Source organism: Petromyzon marinus, chromosome 75, assembly GCF_048934315.1.
Source record: "Petromyzon marinus isolate PM22_M1 ecotype Great Lakes invasive population chromosome 75, UKy_Petmar_22M1.pri1.0, whole genome shotgun sequence".
In the NCBI taxonomy this organism is placed as follows: Eukaryota; Metazoa; Chordata; class Hyperoartia; order Petromyzontiformes; family Petromyzontidae; genus Petromyzon; species Petromyzon marinus.
Genome location: NC_133741.1, coordinates 3,160,520 through 3,169,879, shown reverse-complemented (window position 1 = coordinate 3,169,879; position 9,360 = coordinate 3,160,520). Strand labels below are relative to the sequence as shown.

Genomic DNA, 9,360 nt, shown 5'->3' with positions numbered 1-9,360 from the left:
ACAGAGACCCATAGACTCACACAGAGACCCATAGACTCTCACAGAGACCCATAGACTCACTCAGAGACCCATAGGCTAAAACAGAGACCCATATACTCACACAGAGACCCATAGACTCACACAGAGACCCGTAGACTCACATAGAGACCCATAGACTCACACGGAGACCCATAGGCTCACTCAGAGACCCATAGACTCACACAGAGATCAGTAGACTCACACAGAGACCCATAGACTCACACGGAGACCCGTAGACTCACACAGAGACCCATAGACTTACACGGAGACCCATAGACTCACACATAGACCCACAGACTCAAGCAGATACTCTTAGACTCACACAGAGACCCGTAGACTCACACAGAGACCCATAGACTCACACGGAGACCCATAGACTCTCACAGAGACCCATAGACTCACTCAGAGAACCATAGACTCACACAGATACCCATAAACTCGCACAGAGACCCATAGACTCACACAGATACCCATAAACTCACACAGAGACCCATAGACTCACACGGAGACCCATAGACTCACACAACAAACCACAGATTCACATAGAGATCCACAGATTCACACAGGGACCCATAGACTCACACAGAGACCTATAGACTCACACGGACACCCATAGACTCACACGGAGACCCATATGCTCACACAACAACCCACAGATTCACATAGAGATCCACATATTCACACAGGGACCCATAGACTCACACAGAGACCTATAGACTCACACGCACACCCATAGACTCACACAGAGACCCACAGACTCACACAGATACCCATAAACTCACACAGAGACCCATATACTCACACAACAACCCACAGATTCACATAGAGATCCACAGATTCACACAGGGATCAATAGACTCACACAGAGACCCATAGACTCACACGGATGACCTATAGATTCACACAGGGATCCACAGACTCAGTTTCAGTTTGCATTTATTTGGTATAGCCCTGTGAGCCATTCGGCTCTTGAATCGGGTGCAACCACAACAAACAAAAAACTAAAATACGAACAAGAAAACATCTTAAAGTGACTATGTGACTGTGCAAACAGAAAATCCAGGAAAAAAACCATCAAGATATTCCTGAAATAGCACCGTACACCAACGCTGTGTGCAAAAATCCCAGTGGGATGCAAGTCAAACAACAACAACCACAAGACAACTAAGATTAAAGCCATCAGTCTAACTCCGTACTACAACAAACAAACATGGCCAAACCAAAAAACTTTTCGAAATCACCAAAATAGCAAGACTCGACCTTTCAAAGGAGCACACACGGCTCTTATCTTGTAGCTACACGCCCAGGTCCGTGTCTAGGGCTGTCTGCCGAGAGGAGTTTGAAACTTCATTTGGGAGGGGGGGAAAGAGACTTCAGGAGGTGTAGTGAAAGCGTGCCACCGTAGCACCCGGGTGAGATTTTAACTTGGCAGAATTTCGGAGACTTGGCATGACAGTGAAGAAGAGACGTGGACAGAGCACTAAGAAGAGACAGCCTTAGACTGGAAGAATAAAGAACAGACACCTACACAGCCTGCCAATCATGCAGGCACAATAGTACACACACACACAGACCTGCAGGTAATAGTAATACCAATCCAGTACGTTTGGTAGTTGCAAGGCTGATCACAATTCCGCCGTGTTTCACAGACACAGTTGGCAGCAGCTTCAACACAGGACGGGGCGACGTTGCCGTTGGGAGAGTTTTTTTTTTCCCAACAGAACATTTTTTTTAAACGCTTTCAAATTTTTCACCACGAAGCCCGGCAAAAAACAACGGCCTCCCCCCCTCTCTTTTCAAACGACATCGCAAGGGGGAGGCGCCGCATTTGACGGTCGGCACCGCCTGCGGTATCAGCCAGGGAGGGCGCCCTGCCCGGCTTGGAAGCGTAGACATCACGCAGCTTCATACCCAGCTTGCGAGGGCAGCCGTGGGCCACTTCGCACCAGTCGTTGTAATTGTTAGCGAGAAGCACACCTATGACTCAAACAGAGACCCATAGACTCACACGGAGCCCCATAGACTCACACAGAGACCCATAGACTCACACGGAGACCCATAGACTCACACAGATACCCATAAACTCACACGGAGACCCATAGACTCACAAAGAGACCCATAGATTCACAGAGAGACTCAGACTCACATAGAGACCCATAGACTCAAACAGAGACACATAGATTCGCACAGAGACCCATAGACTCAAACAGAGACCCATAGACTCACACAGTGACACATAGACTCAAACAGAGACCCATACACTCACAGAGAGACTCAGACTCACATAGAGACCCATATACTCAAACAGAGACCCATAGACTCACACAGAGACCCATAGACTCAAACAGAGACCCATAGACTCACACAGAGACGCATAGACTCACACAGAGACCCATAGACTCACACAGAGACCCATAGACTCACACAGTGACACATAGACTCAAACAGAGACCCATACACTCACAGAGAGACTCAGACTCACATAGAGACCCATAGACTCAAACAGAGACCCATAGACTCACACAGAGACCCATAGACTCAAACAGAGACCCATAGACTCACACAGAGACGCATAGACTCACACAGAGACCCATAGACTCACACAGAGACCCATAGACTCACACAGTGACACATAGACTCACACAGATACCCATAGACTCACACAGAGACTCATAGACTCACACAGAGACCCACAGACTCACACAGAGACCCATAGACTCAAACAGAGACCCATAGACTCACACAGAGACCCATAGACTCACACAGAGACCCATAGACTCACACAGAGACCCATAGACTCACACAGAGACCCACAGACTCACACAGATACCCATAGACTCACACAGAGAACCATAGACTCACACAGAGACCCATAGACTCACACAGAGACCCATAGACTCACACAGGGACCCATAGACTCACACAGAGACCCATAGACTCACACATACACACATAGACTCACACATATGCCCATAGACTCACACAGAGACCCATAGACTCACACAGAGACAAATAGACTCACACAGAGACACATAGACTCACGCAGAGACCCCTAGACTCACACAGAGACCCATAGATTCACACAGAGACCCATAGTTTGTTGCCCTTCCCCCCGCACCTCCGATTAGCACGGTTGGCTACGTACGGTGCAAAAGAAGTTAAATACACAACAACCAACGCCATTTGCTGATAATTGGTGGATATGTCACCACGGCGCTTTTGCCAGGCCCGGTGCACGTTAAGGCCACGTGACGTGTCGAACGCCCGCTGGCAGGTCACGGGACAGACCCAGCAGGTGCCATGTGTTGACTGCTGTGCCGGCCTAGGTGCAGGAGGAGGTCACAGGACAGGCCCATGGATATACTGACTTAATGAGTAGTAGATGCACCACCTGTGCCCCCTACTGTGTCAACACGATACACAAAAATAGTCAGATTCCACGTATAGCCTCTAGCAGACTGTTGGGGCAAGTGCTGTTAGCGAGTAGCACCCATGAAGGACGGCACGACACACAAGGAGGTGGGTGGCCAGCACCCACGTCCAGCCGCTTTTTTCGTCTCCCCGAGTGGCGATGTTTACACACTGCACCAGGTACTCAGATAATCGTGACCAGTGTTCGCCATGCGCGGTAATCGAACTCAGATTGCAGCCGGGTTCGTAGGGCAGCACGCAAACTGCTATGCCACCGTTCCCGGCAAAGACTAAGACAAATATATCCCACATTGCCTGAATAGACTGTCGGAGCAAGTGCCGGTAACGAGCACCTATGACTGCTCCCAACCCAAATACACACACACACAACAACCCCCATTCGTCACTAAGTGGTCGCTGACGTCACCATGGCAATTGTGGCAAGCTCTGTAATGCCATGTGAGGTCACGGGGCAGACCCAGATGCTATGGGTCGACTGACTGAGATGACTGTCCGATGCACCGCCTGTGCCCCCTACTGTGCCAACTTGCTGTGTTTTGGGCTGCATGGCGCTCCACTCGTTGTTGTGAGCGTCGCTCTTCTGCCCTCTGTTGCTGGAGGGCGACTGCCTCCAACTGCCCAGTAGCGTCCTTCATGAGCCTCCTCCACAGAGTCCAATCTTCACACCGCTGGTACCACTCATCGCCAAGTCCACTCAGCTCCATATCTTCTCTAGCCCATGCCGCCCCGTTTTAGCCCCCTCTATCTGGCTGAACAAAAGCTCTTTATTCATGCGGTGGCTGGGCATGCGGGCTACATGACCCAGCCAACGCAGCTTTGCATGCTGGAGCAGCTCAACGATGTGAATTTGTCCAGATTTTACAAGGAGTTGTGAGCTCCTCACACAAGCCAGCCTGGTTAAATCCTAGATGGATGATAGGCAGGCCAGCCTAAATGTTAATAACCGGCGAAGATTTTCCGTTAAGGGGGTCCACATTTCACAAGCGGAGAGAAGGGAGGGCATGACCGTGTCCGAGAAGACCCAAAGCTTCATGTGTAGTGACAGACCACGTAGCTTTTACACAGCATTTTGCACATAATGAAAATATAATGCCGCTCAACTGATTCGGAGTGAGACGTCTTATCAAACCGGAGCTGGTGATGAGTACACTCTCCAGGTATGGAAAACTCTCCACTCTCTCCACAACTGCCCCATCACCAATTGGGCGTTGTGGGGATGGAGTGTCTGATGGTAAAACATACCCAGGCAGGTGCTTAGTTTTTGTGGGGCTGATGGTAAGGCCTCACCTCTTCGTGGCACACTCCAGGTTCAGCAGCAGCACTTCCAACTCCTCCCCTGAGTGAACAGCAATCACCAGATCATCGGCATACCTAGCATTGTTGACCAATAAGGAGGCATCCCTTGACCGCGCCCGGTTATGGATCAGCCTCCCATTGCATTGGAACCAGATTAAAATAGTTTTACCCGGGCATGCTCACCATCATGAAGGTCCTTAATGATTGTGAGCAGAGAGTGAGGGACTCTGAAAGCACGAATAACAACCCAGAGCCCATGCCTGCTAATGGTATCATAGGCCTTGACCAGGTCAATAAAGCAGAGATGTAGGTCTTGTTGGAATTTCCTACACCTCTGGTGGCATCTGTGCAAGACTGCTCTTTCCGGAAACAATATTGGGGCTCCGCAAGCCTCTCTTCAGCGTGCCTGGCAAGGCGATGTTGAATAATCCCTGCCAGGACCTTTCCTGGCACACTGAGGAGGGAGATGCCCCTGTATTTGTCTTCAAGAAAGGGACCACCAGGGCATCCTTGCAATCCTGCGGAACCCGTCGAGTAGTCCAGACTGTTGTTATGATGTCATGTAGGGCATTCTGTGCACAAACGCCACCCTCCCTCAGCATTTCGCTTGGGAGATCATCTCTGCCCGGTGCTTTTTCTGGTCTCAGACTCTGAGTCGCCTTCTGTTCTTCCTCAACAGATCGCACCTCAGCAAGCCACTCACAGGGGGTGTCTTCTTCTTCCAATATTTGAGGCACCGCAGCCTCAGCGTTACCGTCCGGCACACATGCAGAGAAACACACAGAGACACTCAGAGACACACACAGAGACACACAGCCACACAAAGACACAAAAAGACAAAGATCCCCTGTATAGCCTTGACAGACTGTAGGGGCAAGTGCTGTTAGCGAGCACCTATGAAGGCCGGAACGGCACACGAGGGGGTGGGTGGCCAGCACCACGCCCGACCGCCTTAGTCTCCCCAGTGGCAATGTTTTTATCCACCGCACCAGGTGCTCATTTTTAGGCTGAGTCGACCTAGGGGAGGCCCAGGACCGGTTCAGATAATCGTCACTGGTGTTGGCCGTGAGCGGGAATCGAACCCGAGTCGCCAGGTTTATAGCGCAGCGTGCTAACCGCTACACAGCCACACACACACAGACACACAGACACAAAGACACCTACACACAGATCTCTCTCTTATACGTCGATCACTATCACCACCCCCCCCCCCTTCCCCGGCACAGACTGTGGAGTGGAAACGGCGGGGCAAACGCAACCGTGGCTTGCTCAGCTGCAAAGCATCAGCGGGAACGGCTCTCGGTGCGACTCGGCGCTTCTCAACGCGCAGTGGCTCCTCACCAGCGCGTCTTGTTTCAGTGGCACGTGAGTGGTGACTTTAAAAAAATATATTTTTGACGCCAAATTTGTTCGAAAAAAATGTGTTTATTATTTTTATTTTAAAAATTTAATCATTGTTTTATGAATTTCACCTTTTTATATGTATTCCATTCGTGTCAATTTGTATTATTCTTCTATATTATTTTATTATAAATCATATATTTTTTTATATTTTACTTCTTCTTTGGTTCATTCGGTAAAGTCACGTAGAATGAGAATAAAATAATAAGTTGATAAAATAAAATAACACAATAATATTATCACGACGTTTCGGCCACAACACAAGCGGCCTTCATCAGGTGAAGGGACGAGACTGTCTGGAGGACAGCGCTTAAAGTTCGCAATCTGAGCGTGGCTTTTTCACTCCAGCGCTGTCCTCCAGACAGTCTCGTCCCTTCACCTGATGAAGGCCGCTTGTGTTGTGGCCGAAACGTCGTGAGAATATTATTGTGTTATTTTATTTTATCAATTTATTATTTTATTCTCATTCTACGTGGTGACTTTACCGAAAGAACCAAAGAAGATGAATCCTTGCAGTCACGAAAGCTTTAAATCGAAATATTTTACTTATTTTTTTAATCGTGACAATTAGTTACTGAGTTCAGCACTAACCGGTGTGCGTGTATTGGAGAGTAAACCCACTGCAACATTTACAATTCTAGTTAACGTATCGTTTCACCACAAATTACAACACCAATCAGCAGAAGCTTCGTCATGCGACTAATTGTGTGTGTGTGACGGGTCGTCGTGGTGTGTTTAACGACACGCATTTATATTTACACAATCTAACCCAACAAAAACCTTATTATTTAATAATATTGGTCGCTCAAGCCACGACTACTACTAAGTGTTAAACTATTAAACAACGATTTTTCATTTTACCAGTGGGTACAGCCCCACTAAGCTGCGATGCAGTGGCTTAATTCATAAACGACCAGGCCATCACGAAGTGGCTGATGTCATCGTCATCATCATCATCATCGCGTGGAAATTCATAGCAGAAGCCAAATACGCTGAACGCCTGATGAGGTTGATTTTAAATGCGGAGGAAAAATAAGTAATACTTAAAAATACTTTTTTTTTAAAAGCAGGCTTTCATGAAATGTACCGTACGAGTAATGGCAGAACTCCACGACTCCAGGAAGTGGCCACGAAGCTTGCCACGACGTAAGGGGACCCGTGGTGATTTACAGCCAACGTTAGTTGAGCGTGGAGCATTAGACCCAAGGCGAAACATAACTAATAAAAAATAATGTTTAAAATATATATATTTTTATTTTTAATGATAGAATATAGTATTGTCATCAGTATGACATAAGTATACCAAGATTGCAGTCGATACCACATTGGGAAGTGGGTTAAAATTGAGTTACAAGATTTGAGGATACAACAACAGAGTGACTTAAATACAAGCGTGTAATAATAAAATAATAATTTTAAACACGGAAGACCCGGAGAAAAATCCACGCGACCACAGGAAGAGAGACATGCAGACTCCTAATATATAGCAGCAAGCATTGGTATGGCCAGTATTGAACCCACGACTTCGTGTATACCAGGCGAGGTAGTTAACATATCCTAGCCACTGTGATGAGAGAAAAGGAGATGCAAACTTCAAATACACAGCAGCAGGTATCATTAGGGCTGGGATCGAACCCACTATCCTCCTGTGTACTAGGCGAGGTAGTTAACATCTCCTAACCACTGTGATGAGAGAGAGAGAGACTCAAACTTCAAATAGAGAGTAGTAATCATTGTCCGAGATCGAACCCATGTCCTCCTGTGTACCAGGGGAGGGAGTTAAAAAAAATCTCACCACTTTGACCGCTGCCATATACAGTGAGGGAAAAAAGAATTTGATTTCCTGCTGATTTTGTACATTTGCCCACTGACAAAGAAATGATCAGTCTATAATTTTAATGGTAGGTTTATTTGAACAGTGAGAGACAGAATAACAACAACAAAATCCAGAAAAACGCATGTCAAAAATGTTATAAATTGATTTGCATTTTAATGAGGGAAATAAGTATTTGACCCCTCTGCAAAACATGACTTAGTACTTGGTGGCAAAACCCTTGTTGGCAATCACAGAGGTCAGACGTTTCCTGTAGATGGCCACCAGATTTGCACACATCTCAGGAGGGATTTTGTCCCACTCCTCTTTGCAGATCTTCTCCAAGTCATTAAGGTTTTGAGGCTGACGTTTGGCAACTCGAACCTTCAGCTCCCTCTACAGATTTTCTATGGGATTAAGGTCTGGAGACTGGCTAGGCCACTCCAGGACCTTAATGTGCTTCTTCTTGAGCCACTCCTTTGTTGCCTTGGCCGTGTGTTTTGGGTCATTGTAATGCTGGAATACCCATCCGCGACCCACTTTCAATGCCCTGGCTGAGGGAAGGAGGTTCTCACCCAAGACTTGACGGTACATGGCCCCGTCCATCGTCCCTTTGATGTGGTGAAGTTGTCCTGTCCCCTTAGCAGAAAAACACCCCCAAAGCATAATGTTTCCACCTCTATGTTTGACGGTGGGGATGGTGTTCTTGGGGTCATAGGCAGCATTCCTCCTCCTCCAACACGGCGAGTTGAGTTGATGCCAAAGAGCTCCATTTTGGTCTCATATGGCCACAACACTTTCACCCAGTTGTCCTCTGAATCATTCAGATGTTCATTGGCAAACTTCAGATGGGCATGTATATGTGCTTTCTTGAGCATGGGGACCTTGTGGGCACTGCAGGATTTCAGTCCTTCATGGCGTAGTGTGTTACCAATTGTTTTCTTGGTGACTATGGTCCCAGCTGCCTTAAGATCATTGACAAGATCCTCCCGTGTAGTTCTGGGCTGATTCTTCACCGTTGTCATGATCATTGCAACTCCACGAGGTGAGATCTTGCATGGAGCCCCAGGCCGAGGGAGATTGACAGTTCTTTTGTGTTTCTTCCATTTGCGAATAATCGCACCAACTGTTGTCACCTTCTCACCAAGCTGCTTGGCAATGGTCTTGTAGCCCATTCCAGCCTTGTGTAGGTCTACAATCTTGTCCCTGACATCCTTGGAGAGCTTTTTGGTCTTGGCCATGGTGGAGAGTTTGGAATCTGATTGATTGATTGCTTCTGTGGACAGGTGTCTTTTATACAGGTAACAAGCTGAGATTAGGAGCACTCCCTTTAAGAGTGTGCTCCTAATCTCAGCTCGTTACCTGTATAAAAGACACCTGGGAGCCAGAAATCTTTCTGA

At 47.6% G+C, this 9,360-nt stretch overlaps 1 long non-coding RNA gene across 1 annotated transcript; it reads right to left on the bottom strand.

The window, feature by feature from the left end:
* Positions 1–937: 937 nt before the first annotated feature.
* Positions 938–8,163, bottom strand: LOC142907135 (uncharacterized). The gene is made up of 2 exons (XR_012930826.1): positions 4,738–8,163; positions 938–3,340 (listed from the first exon to the last, which is right to left on the bottom strand). It is a non-coding gene; the product is annotated as an uncharacterized LOC142907135 (long non-coding RNA).
* Positions 8,164–9,360: the final 1,197 nt, after the last annotated feature.